This window comes from Trachemys scripta, chromosome 1, assembly GCF_013100865.1.
Source record: "Trachemys scripta elegans isolate TJP31775 chromosome 1, CAS_Tse_1.0, whole genome shotgun sequence".
NCBI lineage: Eukaryota > Metazoa > Chordata > Testudines > Emydidae > Trachemys > Trachemys scripta.
This window is the reverse complement of record NC_048298.1, coordinates 297,750,109-297,771,842: the sequence shown is the minus strand read 5'-3', so window position 1 is coordinate 297,771,842 and position 21,734 is coordinate 297,750,109. Positions and strand designations below refer to the sequence as shown.

At 44.5% G+C, this 21,734-nt stretch overlaps 1 protein-coding gene across 4 annotated transcripts in view; it reads right to left on the bottom strand.

The window, feature by feature from the left end:
- The window catches only part of LOC117871043 (probable tRNA methyltransferase 9B), a 44,480-nt gene that overhangs the window by 6,800 nt on the left and 15,946 nt on the right, over window positions 1-21,734 (bottom strand). The gene's annotated exons all lie outside the window — the stretch shown is intronic.

Here is a 21,734-nt window from a genome sequence, read left to right as displayed (position 1 = left end):
GGCTGCTTATGGGAAAAATCATTTAGCTTTCTCTTTATACATTCAAATCTTTATAACTAAATATTAGTTAATTTACAAATTAGGTCTTGTTTCAAAGACAGAGCTACTTGCTTTCTTAACTTTGTCGGGAAGGATATATAAATATTCATTTTGAACCTGGGATTTCACTCTCCACTAGCACCAAATTAAACAGCATTGAGCCTGATTCTCCACTAAAGCCTCAGGACTGCTTAAATTACACTAGCAGCACCAGCCCCCAAAGGGCCAGTTGGACAATCATGGATTAGCGGAGTACAGCAGTGGTCCAATCACCCTCCCCCACTTTCTCCAGCAGCACTCCCTACACAAGAGCTAGGAAACATAAGAATTGATATGCCAGGGGACTTCCAAGTTAGCTGGTCAAGCTACCTTTAAGGTTGTTTTAAGGCACCAGAACACCACAAAAGAGCCTTAAAGGCCAGAATCTGGACCTGTTGCCATGACCTTGAAATATATTTATGTCTTAATGTGACAGTGACCAATACTTTAAATGAAAAGTGGTGTTTGTTTTGTCTTAAATAAAAAAAAAAAATCCCATTGGCTGAAATTACCTCGCATCAGTTTTGTTCTCAACCATAAGAATAATGAAGGCTGGGGGGACGTGAAAGAGACAGAAGGAGTGTTGCCATATACAAAATAAAAGTTCTGTCCTGCGCATTCTGTCACAAAAGCACCGACTTCAACATGAGTAAGGGTTTGCAGATCAAACCCCATTTCCTTCTTGGCGCAGCTACCACCCACAGTACAGGTGGAAAAAAATGGCTACTCACCTTCTCGTCACTGTTGTTCATCGAGGTGTGTTCTTTACGTCCATTCCAATCAGGTGTGTGCGTGCGCACATGCACAGTAGCCAGAAAAATTTTCCCATAGCAGTCTCCATTGGGTCGGCCTGGGCACCCCTGAAGTCATGCCTCCATGGTGCTCAATATAGCGCTCTCTTGACCCTCCACCCCCTCAGTTCCTTCTTGCCAGCCCTGAGCCCTGGTGGAGTGCGCAGTGACTGGGGGCGTGGGAACCCCCACCAGCTTGTAGAACTCACGAATACAGGACGTGACCCAGGACAAAATCTGTTGAGAAGAGATAGGAAGACCTTTCATTCTGTCCGCCACTGCCACAAATAACTGGATGGACTTCTGGAATGGCTTCGTTCTCTCGATGTAGAAAGCTAGCGCTCTGTGGACATCTAAAGAGTGAAGCCTTTGCTCCCTGCCAGTCGAGTATGGCTTAGGATAGAACACTGGGAGGAAGATGTCTTGGTTGATGTGAAACTGTGACACAACCTTCGGTAGGAAAGCAGGGTGAGGCCTGAGCTGAACCTTGTCCTTATAGATCACGGTATAAGGGGGCTCTAATGTCAGGGCCTTGAGCTCAGACACCCTCCTGGCTGAGGTTATTGCTACCAGGAATGTCACATTGTGAGAGAGAATCAGAGCAGGGAGCATGTCGCCAAAGGTTCAAAGGGCGGTCCCATGAGTCTGGAAATGACCAGATTGAGGTCCCAAGCCAGGACAGGCTGTCGGACATGTGGGTATAGCCTGTCGAGACCTTTAAGGAAACAGCTGACCATAGAGTTAGCAAAGACCAAGTGGCCCTCTGCGCCTGGGTGGAAGGCAGAGATGGCAGCCAAGTGAACCCTTATTGACGACATGAACAACCTCTGCTGCTTGAAATGGAGAAGATAGTCCAGTAGAAGTGGCATGGAGGTGAGCGTCAGGGACGAACGGTGCTGTGCCGACCAGATTGAAAATCTCTTCCACCTGGCAAGGTAGGTAACCTTCATGGAGGGTTTCCTGCTGCCAAGGAGGACTTGTCTAACCTCATCCAAGCAAGAACGCTCCATCGGATTCAGCCATGGAGCTTCCATGCCGCGAAGTGCAGCGACTCGAGGTTCTGGTGTTGGAGACGGCCATGATCCTGAGTTAATAAGTCCGGGAAGAGTGGCAGGGTGACTGGAGCTTCCATGGACATTTCCAGGAGTGATGCGTACCAGTGCTGGTGGGACCAGGCTAGCGCTATCAATATCACCAAAGCTTGCTCCCTCCGTACCTTGAGGAGCACCTTGTGAACGAGTGGTATGGGCAGAAACGTGTATAGGAGATGACCTCCACATTGGAGGAGAACGCATCCACGATGGAGCCCAGGCTGTGATTCAGGAAAGAGCAAAACTGCTGGCACTTTTTGTTGCGTCGCAAACAGGTCTATCTGGGGAAAGCCCCACTGATGGAAGATTGAGTTTGCAATGTCCGGGCGAAGGGACTACTCATGGCCGTGGAACGACCTGCTGAGAGTCCGCCAACTTTTTCTGTACTCCAGGGAGGTATGATGCTTTCAGGTGTATTGAATGCTCTACTTAGAAGTACCACAGCATGAGGGCTTCCTGGCACAGGAGAGAGGAGCGTGAACCATCCCCCTCCCCTTGTTGATATAAAACATCGCTGTGGTGTTGTCTGTCATAACTGATACACATCTCCCTGTCAAGTGAGCTCGGAAAGTCTGGCATGCCAGGCGTAACGCTCTCAGCTGACATTGATGTGGAGAGTGAGTTCCGCCTGAGACCAGAGGCCTTGTGTCCTGAGGTCTCCCAAATTTGCTCCCCAGCCCAAGGCTGATGCATCCATCACTACGGAGAGATATGGCTAAGGGCTAGTGAACGGGACCCCTGCACATACTACCTGTGGGTTGAGCCACCACAGGAGGGAGTCAAGTACCAGGTGAGGCAGGGTTACGATCCTGTCCAAGCTGTCCCAGACTGGCCTATACACTGACGCTATCCACGACTGATGAGGTCAAAGTCTGAGTCTGGCGTGTTGTACTATGTAGGTACAAGCGGCTATGTGTCCTAGAAGTTTCAAGCAATTCCTTGCTGTGGTGGTGGGAAACTAACTGAGACCTCGAATGATGTTGCCGAGGGCTCGAAATCTTGCTTCTGGGAGAAATGCCCTGGCCTGTGTTCAGTCCAGTATCACCCCCACGAACTCTATCCTCTGAACTGGGGACAGTGTTGATTTTTCCTTGTTCAGCAGAAGACCCAACCTGTGGAAAGATGCTCTTATGAAGGCGACTTGCATCTCCATTTGAGTCCTGGATTGGCCCTTGATCAGCCAGTCGTCGAGGTATGGGAACACCTGTTCCTGTCGCCTGTGCAGGAACGCGGCCACGACTGCCATGCACTTGGTGAACACTCAAGGTGCCACTGACAGGCTGAACGGGAGGACTGTGAACTGGTAGTGGGTGTTGTTCATTACAAATCTGAGGGACGGAGTTACTGATATGTGAAAGTACGTGTCCTTTAAGTCGAGGGCGGCATACCAGTCTCCTGGATCCAATGAATGGGTGATGGAGGCCAGAGAGACCATGCAGAATTTGAGTTTCTTCACGAACCTGTTGAGTTCTTGCAGGTCTAGGATGAGCCTGAGTCCACCCTTGGTGGTCTGAATTAATACGGGACTGTGCACATAGTCGGGATGAAAAGGTAAGGTGGGGTGGATCCAGATCTTGCTCTGGTGCACTGTCCTTGACTGTACCTTCAAAAGTCCTGTTTCGGGACAGGGTCTTGATGGTGTCCGCGATGGTTTTTATGAGCGGCAGGGCAATACGGGAAGGCATTCAGAGGGTATGAGGATATCCACCATGGGATCAGAATCCTCGACTACATCCTCTGTCTTGATGCCCAGAACCTTGGCAACCCAGCGCAGCAATTGCTGTACCACCCTGCTGTCTTCAAGCACTGGGGCTATGGCAGTGCCTGCCAATGCCTTGTCCGGCGACGAGGAGGCGGCAGCCCCATGAACGGCAGCTGCTCCATGCCATCAGCATCCAAAGGGTCCCATGACTCTCAGGGGTCCTGAGCAGGTGACGACATTGATGGTGCCAGGCCCCTCGGTGCTGGGGCTGTCGGCTCCAAACTCGGTGCCGAAATCAGTATCGGAACCGCTGTCATTGCCGCAGATGGTTCAGGAGTTGCTATTGGTGCTGATGCCACTGCCTAAGCTGATGTTGGTGCCGAAGCCGGTGCTCGTGACGGTGCAACAGCCGATGGCGTCAACGTAGGTGGTAGTCTCTATGCATCCGAAGAAGTGAGGTTTTTACTCACGAAAGCTTATGCCCAAATAAATCTGTTAGTCTTTAAGGTGCCACCAGACTCTTTGTTGTTTTTGTAGATACAGACTAACACGGCTACCCCCTGATACTTGACAACGTAGGTGGTGGCAACTCACTGACTAGTCACTTGGCGAAGGCAGAATAAAGGTGGCCAAAGCTACCGAAGCTGCAGCCGAGCAAGACCCCTGGCTCTGGTGGAAGGCCCAGGGAGTCCAGAAGGGCCACTGCAATGGATTCTGCCATTGCAGCGGCCACAGTGCCGGATAAGCCCGTCTCTCCCACCATGACCTGGACCTCCTGGCTACTGCTCCTATTGGAGCGGTAGGAGTAGGAGTTGGACTCCAAGGTCTCCGAAAAGGAAGACCATGGAGGAGCCGTACTTCGGGGCACCAATCGTTGGGAGCTCAGGGACAGACTTGGCTCTCTCGCCGGAGGAGCAGGTGCCAGAGGATGCCATGGAGAAGGAGAGCCCCGGGACATCATTGCCAGCTTCCCTCTTAATTGCACCTGGGGGTGGGTTGGTGCGGATGGTGCTGGGTATCTCCTCTGTCCTAGGGGGCGAGAATGGCACCGTGAGGCACAGCAACTCCTGAGCCGCTGCAAAAGCCTCTGGTGTCGAGGGGAGTGGCAGTTGCTGGCCACTAGGGTCTAGCAAACATGGCGGGTCTGGAGTCAACTGCCTCGCTTGGCCAGGAGTTGACATGGCCCTGCCCTGGGATCTAGTGCTGTGGCCTGACTGGGGTCTCACAGTCGTTGGATCCTTGGATTCAGCTGGGGGAGAACGAACCCTCTCCGGCTTTTTTCTTCTGAGGCACCGGCGACTGAGAACGGTGCCTACTCTCCGAGTGGTTGCCGGAGGAACCGTGCCGGTGCTGAGCGTCTCAGGAAGAGTCCTTTCTCGGCACTGGTTCCCAGGATGATGGCACCGGGGTGCTCCGCGGCGACGAAGATGTGCTGGGAGCAGGGTCCCCTGACCCTGGATCCGACTAGGGGTGGAGACCTGCCTCCATAAGTAGAACTTTAAGCCACTGTTCCCTTCCTTTAAGAGTTCTGGACCGCAACTCACGGCAGATTTTACAACGCTCCTTTTGGTGACCTTCCCCTAGGCATCCTAAGGAAGAGGCATAAGGGTCACTCTTTGGCATGCGCTTAGCTTACAGTTTTTAAATCCCGGGGATCACAGCATACCATGGCTCTGGGGATTCACAAGTGGGGGTGAGACCCCTCCCCCCAACTAACTCTAAATTCAAACGACGAAGATAGAGGCACTTGCTGAAGCAAGAGCTATGGGACGTTCCAGCTAACCATCACTGACAGTAAGAAGGAACTGAGGTGGTGGAGGGTCGGCAGGGCCCTATATTGAGCACCATGGAGGCTTGACTCCAGGAGGTGCCCAGGCCGACCTGATGGATGCTGCTATGGGAAAAATCTTCCAACTTACATGCATGTTGAATTGACATGAACAAGCACTCGAAGAAGAACAGAGGTTACTAGTTAACTTTTGTGGACTCTCCAGTGGAGGAAAACACACACTGTAGGACCTAAATTCCCTACAGCCATTGGTTGTGTGTTGGACCTCACAAATCTACTTAGGGTGGGCCTAGTCTGTTCTGGGAAGGGAGACTGCCAAGGCAAAAATCAGTGGTCTGATCTAATCTGGCAATTCTTATGTTTTTAGGTTTGTGCCAGCTTCTCCCCATCATAGCTTATTCTGCTGTCACTGGACTGCTGCTGGCTCCTGGCAAGAGATGGGGCAGCCAGGTAGAACAGGGCCTGATTACTGGTGGAGATATTAGGTGGATTCTCCATCACTGACAATTTTTAAATCAAAATCAAGAGGATTTTTTTTTTTTTTTAAAAAAAGATCTACTCTAGTTCAAAAGAAATTATTTTGGGGAAGGTCTATGGCCTGTGTGATACACGAGATCAAACTAGATGATCACAATGGTCCCCTCCAACCCTGGACTCTATGAATCAGTGGGTTTTACTCATCTCCTCCACCACCCACTCACTGTTCCTTTGCCCTACTCCACCATGCCATGGTAACCCCCTGAAATTCTCAAGTAAATGGGTAGCCCTGAAGGTGTTCTACATTCTAGAATTAGCCAATATCTTGAGGGTTAGAGATTCAATACGTCTCTCCTAGGTAGAGGATTTGTTCCAAGTGCCACTGTTACATTTAAACATGGGTAATTATAAATTAAATTTCCCCCTATATCCTGATCTGCAGAAGGTATTATTCAATTTCTGTTCTAAACTTGTTTAGCTTTGCTGCTCTGATCCATTTCAGAAGCTGCTGTACATCAATGATGGATGAACAATTCACAAGTGTGATAAGGAAGGTTAACATTGTGTCATGGTTACTTTTAGTTAAAGTCAGGGACAAGTCACAAGCAGTAAACAAAAATTCACGGGAGCCTGTGACCTGCACCTGTAATCGGGCAGCAGAGCTGGCAAGGGAAGGGGAGGAATGACAGCTGAAGGAGTGAGGTTCTTACCCACGAAAGCTTATGCTCCCAATACTTCTGTTAGTCTTAAAGGTGCCACAGGACCCTCTGTTGCTTTTTACTGATTCAGACTAACACGGCTACCCCTCTGATAGCTGAAGGAGCTGATTCTGCTCCTACTGGCTGGACTTCGCTCAGAGTGTGGGGCAGGGGAAGTCTTTCAAGCCTGCACAGTTCTGGGTGCTGGGGGGGGAGGTGCCCATTTAGCCCCCATTTTACCCCCTCCATCCAGTTCCTGCTTTGCTTGCTTCTGCTCCTGCTGGCTGATGTCTCTGGCTGGCTCTGAGTGGCCCTGTTTGCATTACAATGACAGACACTAAGGGGTCCAGACTCTCAGACGGTGCAGCTTTATTACAGTCAATAGAGGTATGCGGAGTTACACCAGGTAAGGAGCTGCCCCTAAGTTTCTGTATGACAATGGGTTAGTTACAATATACAATCTAAAGGCACTGAGAAAGCATGTTCTCATCATGGCCTACACAGTTCAGTTTCAACAGGAACTTTAAATTTCACCCACTGATGACCTCTTCTTCAAGCAGGAGCAACACACAACTGGGAAGAATGGAGAGAAGGAAACAGAAAGAAAAAGGGAGCAAGAGGAAACAAAAAAACAAACCAAAACAAAAAGCTTATACACCAGGAACAGAGGAAGCTTTGAGAATTCTGGCCATGATTTTCAGAAGTGACTAGTGACTTCTGGCTGCTCAACTTTAAGACATGTTAAAGGGACTTGATTTTTAGGGTAAGTGTTCAGAACTTTCTGGAACACAAAGTCCCTTTAAGGTACCCCAAAATCACAAGTCCCTTTTGAAAATCTTGTTCTTTGTCTACTGCAACACTCAGTGTCCTCTGTAACTGTTGTTCTGTGCTTAGATACCATTGTGACAGGCACCTTAGGAAAAAAAGATAGCATTGTGAGGTGGTAGTGTATGAAAGGTTAAAGCTAGGAACCTACACCATATACTGCATGATGGGAACTAGTAGGAAGACACTGAATTTTACAATTCCCCCAAACAAGTCAATGTGAAGGAGAAATCTAGATACAAAGGCCTGGAGCCACAAAGGGACTTAAGCATTGCAGTGCTCAGTGCTGCAATACCTAACTCTGAGGCACCTAGAAAAATAACAGGAGTAACACTGCAATCCACAAAGCCTGAGTTAGGCACCTAGTCTCCCTGTACAATGAATTGGGAGAGGTAGGTGCCTTTAAATGTGATCCACAAAAGCCAGCACAGTAGGCCGGGGGCCGCCTCAGCTAGCCAATGGGAGAACCACCCTTTTGCTGGAGATAGGTGCCTAAGTCAGGGTGGCAGGCTCAGAAGCTGCCTAACTCCACACACAACAGCTAGGGAAGGCTGTTCTCCCTTATAAACTTTAGCCCAGTGGTTAGGGAACTCAGCAGGGATGTGGACAAGCATGGGTTCAAGCCCTCCCTTTGCCTGAGGAGAAGGGATTTGAAGAGGGATCTGCTATGTCTCAGGCGAGTGCTTTAACCATCAGACCATAGAAAGAGTCTCCCTCTTTCTCTGGCACAATTAATATTTATTTATTCATTCAATTAACGTGGAACACCTTCAATAGGAGAGATTGAGGGAGCCCCAAATCAGAATATCCCATTATCCAGTGATGAGGTCACTCCCCTGAGACATAGCAGATCTCTTCTCAAATCCCTTCTCCTCATTTGGGGGTGGGGCAGTGGGTCTGAAGTAGGGGTCTCCCATATCCCCAGTGAGAACCCTAATCACTGGGCTAAAGGTTATAAGGGAGATCCTCCCCTGCCCCAGCTATTCTGTGGGGAGTGAGGCAGCCTATGAGCTCACATACCAGATCAGGCAAGATAGACAGAGGAGCACCTGTCCTCTCCTGGTTCACATATCATTCTGGTGCTTAGGCGGGAGATGGGTCTCTGGCTGCCTAGAGGGAGGCATCAGTGCACATGCTCAAATGCAGGAACATAGGCACTGACAGAATTTTTACTGCAAAAGCTTTAGGCACTAAGTAAGTTTAGGCACTTACAGGGTTAGACAGCAGCTGAGCAAGAGTTATGTGGATTACTGTGAAGCTGGGACTTAGGCACCTAAGTACCTTTGTGGATCCAGGCTACAACTATTTGATTGGGTGAGCTAAAGTTTCCTGACTTTCTGGTTATGGTCATCCTGGGATCAAGGTATTCGGTCCTGACTTAGGTTCTGCTCCTGTGAACAGTTGCACTTGTGTGGACACCTGCACTGATGAGGAGTCCCACTGAAGTAGGGTATAGCGTAACGTATCTGTGGCCAAATGGAAACTTAATTGACAGGGGTCTGCATTAACACAACTGTTTGCAGGATCAGCACCTTACATTGCAGACTAACAGTTGTTCTAAATTACACATTCCTTTTAATTTCAGCCAGGTGTCAACTCTCCTCAGCAGATCTAAAAGTCATTCCAAATGAATTTTGTACTGGGTGCTGTTCATTCATAGCACTTTCATTTAAATTGAAGACTAAAAGATTTCCCACATCTGAAAAATACACAATGTAATTCTGATATGAAATGGGGGGGGGGGGGGGGAGAACAGCATTTCAAAGATTCTCCTCTTCTTCGCTTCATAAAAATATAATTAATTGCTTCTTCTGTTAATTTAATATGGAGACTAATCCTACTAAAAGGGATTATTTAGAAAAGGCAGACAATGTAAGATACACTTTTATGCCATTCAGTTGTCTTCAAAGAACAAAACTGAAAGCATCCACAACTTTGAATTTATTTTTTTTTAAAAGAATTTTCAAAATGAGTATTTTAGGTCAGTGATTCAATTTAAATGCTGTTAAAGTGCAAGGAAAATAGTGTATTCAGAAATTACTTTGTCAAATTTTTATACTAAAGTTAAATCTCTTTAGAAGGCATTTGACAAAGTATTCAAGGATCAGAGAATCACTATCTCAGAGCCTTTTTTTTTTATAGACTGTATATATACTTTAGATGTCACTTTATCTTTGACAGTTCCAGTAATAGGAACACGTGGAATAGATACAGAATGTATGATTCCAAATAAAATGCAATTTTATTCTCCTCCTTACGATGGTATTAAAAGAAGGTGAGGGAAAAATAATAATAAACTAAAATGCCTATTACTTACTGCAGAGAATTTACTAGCTAAATTTCATTATTTTCCCAAGAACTACTTCTTTCCCCACAACTTACCCATTTACAAATTTCTTAGATGGTAAAATTCCTGCCACCTTAGATTTTTCCTATATTTGTGGACAGCACTTCACACATGTGGATGCAACCTTAATATAAACAATTATAATTATAAACTGTCGGTTTATTAAGGCCCTGACTCAGCAAGGTACTTACTCATGTGCCTAGCTTTAAGAATCTGGCTACATTGGCTACAGCGGGATTACTTTGTGTTTAAAGTTAAGCACAATTGTAAAGGGGTGAAGTCAGCATCAGCAAAAGACTGGTCACAGGGAGGTAGGGGTAACCACTGTAAAATATCAGCAAGTTGGGTTTTAAAAAAAAAAAAGCAGGGTTGGGGGGAGAATCCTCTTTGAGCCTCTTATCTCTCTCTTTACTTAATTCTGTCCTCAAAGAACTTACACTGGTTTGATCCCATAATCTTTAGTCATCCTAAATTTACACTGAGATCAATTGAAATTTTGCCTCAGTCAGGGCTGCAGGACTGGTCCCATTGAGGCAACCTCATGATTCAAATGGTAAATCTATTACAAACATACACTTCCCTTCCTTTGGTCCTTTCTTCATATTAAATTGCTTTTCTTTAACAAGAAGAGCTTATTGCTGTGTGTGAGCCTGGAATGACACTCACTGAGACAGTCTATTAGAGAGACAAGGCGGGTGAAGTAATTTCTTTTATTGGACCAACTTCTGTTGGTGAGAGAGACAAGTTTTCGAGCTTACACAGAGCTCTTCCTCAAGTCTGGGAAATGTAGTCAGTATATCATTGCTAAATACAAGGTGGAACAGATTGTTTAGCGTAAGTAATTAAACACAGACAGCTGTGCCTCCCTTTCAGTGTTGCTCTATCTAGCTGGATGAGGAGGTTACTGGAGAGCAATGTGAGTTGCTCACTAGTAGACCCAAGGAGGGGGCTGGGATTTTAAATGGAGCATAAGGTGAGGAAGGAAAGAGCTCACGACACTCTCCATACAGGGTGCAACCTTGCAGTCCTTTCATAGTAACCCTTACCCTGGCACTAGCACCTGTGATGCAGCAGCAGAGAATGCTGTCCTGGGGCGAGAAACAGCCAATAAAAGGGCAGCTTGAGCTGGGATGGGGGCCTGGAATCCACCAGAGGGGGGGCAGCTGGACCAAAAAACTGCTAGGGAAGAAGAAGAATTGAGATGTGAGCTGGTGGATGAACCGGATCCTGGGTAGGAGGGGAGGTGATAAAATAAAAGAAGAACAGGAGAATAAAAGTAGGGGCCTAGGAAGTAAGAAGGAGGAAAGAAGGAAAATAGGAAAGGCTGCAGGTCGGGAGAAGCAGAAACAAAAATATACCCGGGTATCAGTATCAGAGGGGTAGCCGTGTTAGTCTGGTTCTAAAAAAAGCGACAAAGAGTCCTGTGGCACCTTATAGACTAACAGACATATTGGAGCATAAGCTTTTGTGGGTGAATACGTCATACGTCTGACGAAGTGGGTATTCACCCACGAAAGCTTATGCTACAATACATCTGTTAGTCTATAAGGTGCCACAGGACTCTTTGTCGCTATACCTGGGTATGTTAGCAGACACTGTTAGAGAAGGGAAGTAGAGGGAAATAAAATCTACAGCTGTGCCAGAAAGAGAGTATTAAGGGAAAATAATTGAAAGGAAATATTTGCTGACAGAGATAATTGATCACAAAGGTCTGTAAGATGAAAACAGATCCTGGAAGCAGTAAACAAGAAGCCCATCCACAAAGGATCTCAAGTATATGAACAGAGAGAATGACTGTTTGAACATCTATTGACGGAAGACAGTTCAAAGGTGCCTAAATGGAGAAGCAAGGGCCCACTAGGTGAAGAAACCCCACTTGTGGATAAACGCAGTGAAAAGAGGTACAGCCACAGAACATCGAATCTAAGGAGCTCTTCAAGCCCAAGAGAAGGAAAAGAACAGGACAGTTGGACTTACAGCCAAAGAGAAGAAAAGCTGATTCTTCTCTGCAGTGATCTCTCATTAATAATAATGCATTTGGTACTAACTGCACAGCATGTACAAGCTCACAACAGTTAACGTGTTGGTAAGCTATAGTTGTTTATTATTATAAGTGTAGTAGGAAGAGAGCCTGAGACATAAGCCCTTGTATCAGAGGCCTGGTATGAGGCAGGACCTGCTCCAGAATCTGGCAAGAACAGGGCTAATATTGCACAAATACACATTCCTAAGAAGAACCTGAGTACCCACGCTAACACATCCCGATATCAAGTGGTACCAGCACATCCTATCAAGGATGGTACAGAAACACACTGACCCCTCCTAAAAGATAAGGTCAGGAGGACAGTACGTAACTTGCTTTTCTCAGGGTATAAAGATGTATCTCAGAGAGAGTATCTTCAGCCAGCCTAGGGGGCAGTGGAAAGTCCTGCCACTGACTGAGCTGCGTCCGTTGTCACGGGCATACATGTCTTAGTACCCTCATAGAGTCTGCCAGGTGCTATTACCGTGCTTCGTCAACAATAAACCTGACTGGGTGCTTTTGTACCTTAACAGGTCTTTGGTCATTGGGCAGTTCGCTCGAGGTTTGCTGTGCCAAGTGTCTGCGCAAAGCTGGGACAGCACTTAGGGAGAAAACACACACACACAAAAATATCAAACCACATTAAGTAGTAAGTCTTTGGTAACGTTCTATATTATTTATGTTCCTGGTACAATTTTGAGGTTTCCCCTTATAAAGTTCTAAAAATTTAAAATCATCCCTTGTCTTGGTTTGCCTCTGCCTCTCCTTACAGTTAGCATAAGCTACTCCAGAGTCACCACATTTTCTCAAACAAAGCTCCTATTGATGTCAGTGGGAGTTTTGCCCAAGTAAAGACTAGAGCAGTTTTAGTGCCTTATGCAGCAGGGCAGTGATTTTATTGAGTTATACCATGAAAATTCTGTGCTGTGGCTTCCTTAGAGCTTCTAGATTGACAATATGAACTTGAGAAGAAATCTTGTGAAGGTTGTTTAAACCTGAAAACTTTTTCCTTATTCCAAAGCCATAGTTGTGGTGTTCTGCGCAGTGAGCGATTGGAGGACAACAGTCATATTTACAAGTTGCTCAGTCAGTGACAAGCTGTCACTTAGCTTAATGACATGGAACAGATGGCCAAGCCCTAGTAACCAGGTAACAGATTGTTAAGTGCATGTGACTAAGATTTGAAACAAAGATATATTGTCAACATGACAGCAGTAATAAGACCCCCAATGACCAATTACAATCTAAAATGAATAATTAAATTGCAAAAAGCTTAACAGGCCACTGACAGCCCAATGGAAACATGGAAAAAACACAAGACCTGATTCTGGGCTCACACCTGTTTTACAATGCTCTAACTTGTAACAGAATAGGGAACCTTAGAGATAGGGTTGTTCCTCATTGATGTAAGTTCCTAGAGGAAGGAGGAGGCAGCAACTCTAGTTAATATCATGGTCAAGCTTTCTGGGATGCACCAGGCAGAGCTGCCTGTGTAATATCCACTAGAAGTAAACTTACAATTTGCTTCATAAATCCATTACAACTTGCCTCTTTTCAAAGATTTGTCAGTGCCAGGGACACTAGAACATACAAGTTCAATGGAGTTACTCCTGGTTTATACCATTGTAAGTGAGATAAGAACAGCCCATAATAGTTAGCAAGAATTCCACTGATATCCAGTGGTGTCAGCTGATAAGGACAGCATTCCTCAGCAACAAACTGCAGGGATGTTCTGCCAGTCCCACCAAACACTGCAACTACCATCTTGGATTTTCTCTGTCTCAAAGGATTTGCTGGTTTAGGGATAGCTGATTTTAATTTATTTATTAAATTAAATAAATAATTCAGATGGTTTGGTAGCACCAAGGACCATCAAACTGCTTCCACAGCCAGCCTATGTAACCACCTGATCTTACTGTCATTACTTTCATCCACTCCACTTCTCTACCATCTTCACTTCTTTGGTTGCTACATTCACTTATTGCATATTGTTTCCAATTAGGCTGCAAGATCTGTGGGGCAGGGACCATACCTGTGTCTGTGTTTATTTAGTGCCTATCCCAGTGGGACCCTAGTCCTGACTGGGTCCTTTGGGTTTACCATAATAATTAATAGGATTCTGGGTTTCCTTCCTTTCATAAAAGCACTCCAAGATGTTGGCTGCAGAGAAGTATGCACAGGGGTTCGTTAGATCAGGCTGTGAGCTTCCATTAGAACTCCTACACTTGTGAACATCATGTTAGCATATCACATGGGAAACTGGAGGAAGGAGCACAGACAATGTAAGATATTTTTATACAAATGTAAGATATTGTGGTTTAGGAGTTCATCGTCTCCTGCTATCTATTACTCACCTAAAACCTCAATCCCTTGTTTACAATATAAAAAATTAGTTGCTGTGGCAATAATTATAATTTTCAACTGGAGGATTATGACTTCAGGAGGAGAAAATGCAGCAGGAGCAGATGAACACTTAAAAACAAGGGTCAGGTTTTCACGCAAATGTCAAACAACTCCTCTCCTAGTAAACTGTTTTGAGAGCTATGGAGGAAATGTGCTATTTGAAGACAGTTACTCAACTGAAAGAAATCGGAGTGTCCATCTGAGTAAAGTATTCCCATTGACTTCAGATGAATCTCTGCCTTTAAATGGGACTACTCACATGAATAAAAGTTAAGCATGTGCAGGATTGGGGCATATAAAAGTTAACCATTATCACTGCTATTAATAATAAAATAATAATAAAAGAGAAATTATGTAATAGAATGGTCTCTAAATAGAGAGGGGACCTTATTCTCCTCTGTCTCGCACCATTATTTATAACTGTGCAATGTTTACCACGCTGACACTCTGGTTTGATAGAGTTTTTGAAATTGTTTGCAGTGAGGCATGAGTACATTGTGAAATAAAAAAAGAAAAAAGTGTAAAGGCTGTTTTTAGGGTCACCTACAATACTGTGGATTTGTCATTGGTTTCTGTATAGTACTGTACATACTGTTATACATAGGGCCCTACCAAATTCACTGCGATGAAAAACGTGTCATGCACTGTGAAATCTGGCCGCCTCCCTCCATGAAATCTGGCCTTTGGTGTGCTTTTACCCTATACTATGCAGATTTCACAGGAGAGACCAGCATTTCTCATGGGGGGGGGGGGGGGGGGGGGGGCAGGTTTTTTTTGGGGGGGGGTCTCGGTATTGCCATCCTTACTTCTGTGCTGCCTTCGGAGCTGAGCAGCTGGAGAGCAGCAGCTGTTGGCTGGGCACCCAGCTCTGAAGGCAGTGCCCCACCAGCAACAGTGCAGAAGTAAGGGTGGCAACACTATACCACGCCACCCTTACTTTTGCGCTGCTGCATGCAGAGCTGGACCCTTGGTCAGCAGCCGCCATTCTCTGGCCAACCAACTCTGAAGACAGCAGCGCAGAAGTAAGGGTGGCAATACCATACCATGCCATTCTTACTTCTGCACTGCTGCTGGTGGCAGCTCTGCCTTCAGAGCTGGGATCCTGGCCAGCAGCTGCTGCTCTCCAGCTGCCCAGTTTAAAGGCAGTGCTGCAGCTAGCAGCAGCGCAACCCCCCTTACAATAACCTTGCAACCCCACCACCACTCCTTTTTGGGTCAGGACCCCTACAATTCCAAAACCATGAAATTTCAGATTTAAAAAGCTGAAATCATGAAATTTATGATTTTTTAAATCCTATGACTATGAAATTGACCAAAATGGACTGTGAATTTGGTAGGGTCCTAGTTATACAGGTTTAAATCTGGCATTAGTTACTGGAGTTAATTATGGATTTACACCAATGTAACTGAGATCAGAATCTTGCCCTTCAGGCAAGAATCCCCATGAAAGCCATAGGGAACACTGAAGGCATTAAAAGGACTCCTGAAAGAAATAACATTTAACCTATATTATAATACACACAGTAATTTAAATAATTTTGCAGTTTTTAAACTGCCATTGCAACCTGGGCTGCAACAATGACAACTGAGATCTCTCTCTTGGAAGTCCTTACAACCACCCAACAAGGCAGCAGGTTTCTGTATGAGCACAAACACAAGCACATGAAACAAGAGGAGGCACGCTGCACTTTGTTTAGATCTTGAATTCCTTCTTCCTGGTTGTGAAGAGGCAGAATGATGAAAGAATCCTGTTCTCTAAAGCTCACAAATACAGAATAGACAGCTAGAGCAAAGGAGAGAACATGATGTGCACACACAGCTAATGGAGCTAATTTTAGGCCTATCAACTTCAGTAGAGTGCTTTTAAAAATTCCTCATGGTGATAAAATGTCAGAAGGGGATTCCATTAATGCAGAACTTCTCAGCACAGATTTCTATGTTGTAGTATTGACAACTAACACATTTTACAGGAGTTTTCTAGGCAACAGGTATTTGCAATGCGGATCTGAGAGGAGAATTTTGCCCTTTATAAAAGTGATCCCTTTTCTAAAAATCTTTTCCATACAGAGAAGAAGTATCATGGCTTGCAAGATAATATCCCCGATGAGTCACAACTGATACTCTTCTGATTTCACCGTTGAAGAGAGGCTAATTATTCTCATTTCACACGTTCAGATCTTTCCACATTTCCTAACAGTGTTAAAACTTTCTCCAACTAAAAAAGTAGCGTGGGCAGAAGAGTATTCCTAGCAACACTGGGCCAAGTCTTCAACTGGTGCAAATTGGCAGAGCTCCATTGATTTCAGTGAGGCTAGGCAGATTTACACCAGTTCAGAATCTGGCCCTCTATGTTTAGTTTGCTGTACTGACAAAAACATGACAGATTAAACTGAAGTTCTTTCATATAATGGCATTAACTTTAAGGAAAGCCCTTTGCTATTCATTCTAGCAGCTTCTTTCCTCCTAGTGGGACAAGGAAACTGATCAGATAGTAAAGTAATTTCTATTTATTACCAAATTATCAGCATATCTGGCTGAGAGAGAGAAGCAGCACATGATGACTTTGCCTTTACATACAAAGGAAAGAAATGGCATATCTTAATTAAAAGAAAAAGCTTGGTCTCACCGCTGCCCCCATCTCAAGTAGTCAAGGAACTCAATACATAGGAGAGTTTAACGAGATTTCATCCAAATATATATCCATTGTATACCCACACCTTGAATACTGTGTGCTATTCTGGTCACCCCATCACAAAAAATATATATTAGAATTGGAAGAGGTACAGAGAAGGGCAACAAAAATGATTAGGGGTACCAAACAGCTCCCCTATGAGGAGAAAGTAAAAAAATTGGGACTTTTCAGCTTGGAAAACAGACGACTGAGGAGGCCTATGACAGAGGTCTATACAATTATGAATGGTGTGGAGAAAGCGAATGAGGAAGTGTTATTTACTGCTTCACATAAGACAAGAACCATGGATCACCCAATGAAATTAATAGGCAGCAGGTTTAAAACTAACCTAAGGAAGTACTTCTTCACACAACGCACAGGCAACCTGTGGAACTCATTGTCATGGGGTGCTGTAAAGGCTAGAAGTATAACTGTTTTCAAAAAAGGATTTGATAAGTTCATGGAGGGCAGATCCATCACTGGCTAATAGCCAAGATGGTCAAGAATGCACCCCGTGCTCTGGAGGTCCCTAGCCTCTGACTGCCAGAAGCTGGGAGTGGACAATGAGATGGATCACTCAATGATTGTCTGTTCTGTTCACTCCCTCTGAAGCACCTGGCATTGGCCACTGTCGGAAGACAAGATAACAGGCTAGATGGTTGTGACGGACTGTACCTCTATGTTCACCACTTTTACAAGACTATAATGGATTTTGTACAAAGTATGCCTTGTGAGGAGGTATCATTTGAAAACTCAATGTGCTGAACATTACTGTCCTGGTAAAATATGTGTGGCAACATTGTATGTAAAATAATAAGATTCTACTGTATGACTTTACTGAGACACGCTCCAAGTTTACAAATCAGGCACAAAACAGTTCCTCAGAGACAATAAGCAAAATGACACCTCTGCCAGGTGTGAGCATAACCAAATGGATTATTACCTGGTTAAGCAGCCATTCTTTGGCAGGAAGAAGAGTGTGAGCGAGAAATTTACTTGGCAAACAGACTTGCTGTCGCCTGAACCCCAGTTGGAGAGGATTTTCAAAGAACAGAAATGCTATAAAGGAGAAGAGAGGATACAAATTACCTCTCTCCCCTCATCTCTACTAAGGAGCGTCATTGAACTGGGGTAGGGGTTCTGGCCAACAGGATCCAGTCAGACAGCTATAAGCATGTGTGAGAGAAATCTTTGCTTTGAATTCATTTAGCTTGGTAAGTTAGGTATTATTTTGCATTTTACCTTTTATTTCTTTGTAACCAATTCTGACTTTTATGCCTCATTACTTGTAATCACTTAAAATCTATATTTCTGTAGTTAAACTTGTTTTATTGTTTTATCTAAACCAGTGTGTGTTTGGATTAAAGTGTTTGTTATCTGAAATGAAGTTTCCCAATGGGGGGCATGGATCAGCGTTCACGTCGAACTCCCCATCAGTACCCATCCCAAGCCAGGGAAACTAATGATCCAACCAGTGGACCAAATTCTGTGATGAAAGAGGCATGTTGCACATATGCTAAGAAGATTTAAGATAATAATAGAAAATACTATGCACAAACCATGTTGAGATGACGTACTTTCTGTGAGCTTGTACTGCACAGAAGGAAAGAGCTGGACAGTACAAGACGCACATTTCTGGGGACAAGAACTCGCTGGTGTCACTGCAATATAATTCAGGAATGGCTAGCTGAAACACTCTTGCAGTATAGCTGGGAGTAATTTACATGTTAGAGGCTGTGTGTGAGCAAGGCCAGGAGCGGTTGCTTTCACAGCGAAGCAATGTAAAAGGCACCCCAGACTGGAGAACTGACAGGACACAGCTATTCAGCAGTCCAGATTGTACCTGGGGAATGTCACAATGGCCCAGTGTGGCCATTGTTATGTTCATAAAGAGCATGATCTCACTAGGATAGAGATAAAGCCATTTTGAAAGAGCTATAGATATGCCAAGTGGATTCAGACAGCATTAATAATTCCTTAACAGAAAGGGAGATAGAAGGATTGGTGCCCATGTGTCATTGAAGTCAATGGCTAACCTCCACGTGATTTCAATGGGACAGGGTTGGCACTCTGATGCATACAATCACACAAAAACCCCATCAGTATATGTGACTGTGATAAAGGGGCTGGTTTCTGTCAGTGAGCGATATTTAAACTGGAGTAAAATTGTGTTATGAGTAAATGGAGAAAACGTACAGGATACCTTTCCAAATGCAGGCAAAGAGCTGTGGAAGATTTGTCTGTTAGGAGTTACGCATTTGAAAGGAATCTATTTAGATCTACTTTATGCTTATACGTTTTGCTAGTGTAGCTTTACTGCAAAACCCTCTGAATGCAGATGCAGCTTGTACTGATCAAAAAGTGCTTTTTCTGGTGTAGTTTATACCAGTTCCCTGAGCAAAAGAAGCTATAGTGGCAAAAACACTTTTATGCCAGTGTACCTGCATCTACATTAGGGCTTTTATTGGCATAGAAATGTGGCCAAAAAATCATGAAGTTACTTCTAATCAACATTGCTATGCTGGCAAAAGTTTCTAGTCTAGTCCTGGCCTGAGCATTGCTGAAGGCCCTTATTCCTGTCACTAGACAATCTCCTGGAAGATAGGAAATGCAATTGTTTACCATCACCTCTGGTGTGTATCTATCTTCAGAAGATTATGTGGGGACAAACAGGACTCAGAGATGGGAGGGCTGTCTGCAGTATTGCCAAAACCCATCGCTCACAATAAATAAATAAAAATGAGTCAGGTCCAAAACCTAGGAGATTGGCTTAGAAAGCACGAGATTTAAATAAGAAGTCTGGAGTTCTTTTTATTTGCCTTTTGGTTTTTGATCCTTTAAAGTGCACGTTTTAAAGCTTTTCTCAGCAACCACATGGGCTAGAAGCTTCATTTAAAAAAAATGACAACCAGAAGCTGAGATTCTCATATAATCCTATTACTCCAAGAACTTGTGCTTTGAGAAGAACTTCAAATATCATGAGATGCATGATAAAAAAAATAAATCATGAATTGGCAATATTATACGTTACCACATACGGCCACACTACTACCACCAATGCCCTAGTGCATTAACAGCTGACTGATGCTGAACCTGAGTAAAACAGATTATACTAGTAGGCAGACGAAAGCACTCTGAAGAGTTTGCCGCCATGAAGTCACCTGTTGATGAAGGTACGCACCAACAATTGGTCAATTCAGTCTGTAGTCTAGGAGTACTCTTGGATAACTTAACAGAGGGTCCTGTGCCACCTTTAAGACTAACAGAAGTACTGGGAGCATAAGCTTTCGTGGGTAAGAACCTCACTTCTTCAGATGCAAGTACTTGAAGTGAGGTTCTTACCCACAAAAGCTTATGCTCCCAATATTTCTGTTAGTCTTAAAGGTGCCACAGGACCCTCTGTTGCTTTTTACAGATTCAGACTAACATGGCTACCCCCTCTGATTCTTAGATAACTTGTCGATTCTAAGAGCTTACATAGCCACATCTGCAAGTAATGCTTTCTACCATCTCAGTCTCATCTGGCAGACAATGACCTGGCCTCAATTAGTCACACCTTCACCACCTCTCCGCTGGACGACAGCAGTATAGCTTGGCATGAAGCCATCACCCCTTGGAAAACTCACCCTGCAGCATTCTGTACTAGTTTATCTCCTCAGCAACATGGGCTATTGTAAGCATGCTCTGCTCTCTACACTGGCTTCCCATAGACTATCAGATCAAGTTCAGGGGTTCAGTCCATATCTTCAAGGTGCTCCATGTCCTGGACCTAGAAAACTACCTACAGCTCTGGGATGAAGACTGGTGAACAACTATGCTCCTCCAGGGTAATGGAATTCTTTACAATAATGGTAAAGCTCATCTGTACAGAAGACAAAGCTGTCTTGGGGGTTGGCCCTAGACTGTGGAATAAACTTCCATAGGAACTAAGGACCATTACACCTTTTGCTCTAAGTGTAAGCCACCTGTCTGTGAGCTTGGCCTTCTCTAACACACAGTAAAAAATGTCCAAAGAAAAACACCCCACTGCACACACTTCTCCAACTGGGGAAAGGATGAGAGAGCAAACATGTTACACATGTGTCGTCATGTTGCTTAATAAACTAATGTAAGGTGCTCAGATACTCCAGTGCTAAGCATGAATACCTACATAGAACAGAACACTGTATCTAGTATGATAATAAACTCTGGAAGCAACTCTGAACATCAAAAGACTTGACATGGATCTGGGATTTGAAAACTAGAGTCCCAAGAGGCTGAAAGAAAGACTTTCTGAGATAGGGAGAGGAAGCTGTCAGCCTGATCAGTGATTGATTTAAAGAGATGTAAGATATTCACATTTAAATTTTGCTTTAATGAAGCTAGGAGTGTCTCATCTTGTTTAATTTACAGGAAAAGTAAATCTTCCTCTGTTAAGCAAATAATGTCTTTTGTTTTAGTTCCACTATTTTTAATCAATCCTGTTTTTAATATGATTATTTGACTTGTGGACTTGTTAGGTAATTTCATGAAGATTGTCCCAAAGAGAGGAGAGCCCCGTAGCTTCTAAGGAGAGGTAGTGAAGGATATAGAAGTTTCTGCAGCCTCACTCTTACTTGAGGTCTCAGTTACAGAAGCAAGGACAGACGTCCTCTCCCATTAAGGTGAGCTGCAAAGGAAAGAGGAACAAAATAAAAGAAGCCTTAAGAGCAGAGAGGAGACAGGAGTTGGTGGTGATGCAGGTGACTACAGCATGTTATGAAAAGATGGAATACTGGTGATTATTTTAAAATTTCACAGTATATTGTAGTGATTGATATTTGTCAAGTATTGAACAGCTAGATATTTCATGCAGAATTT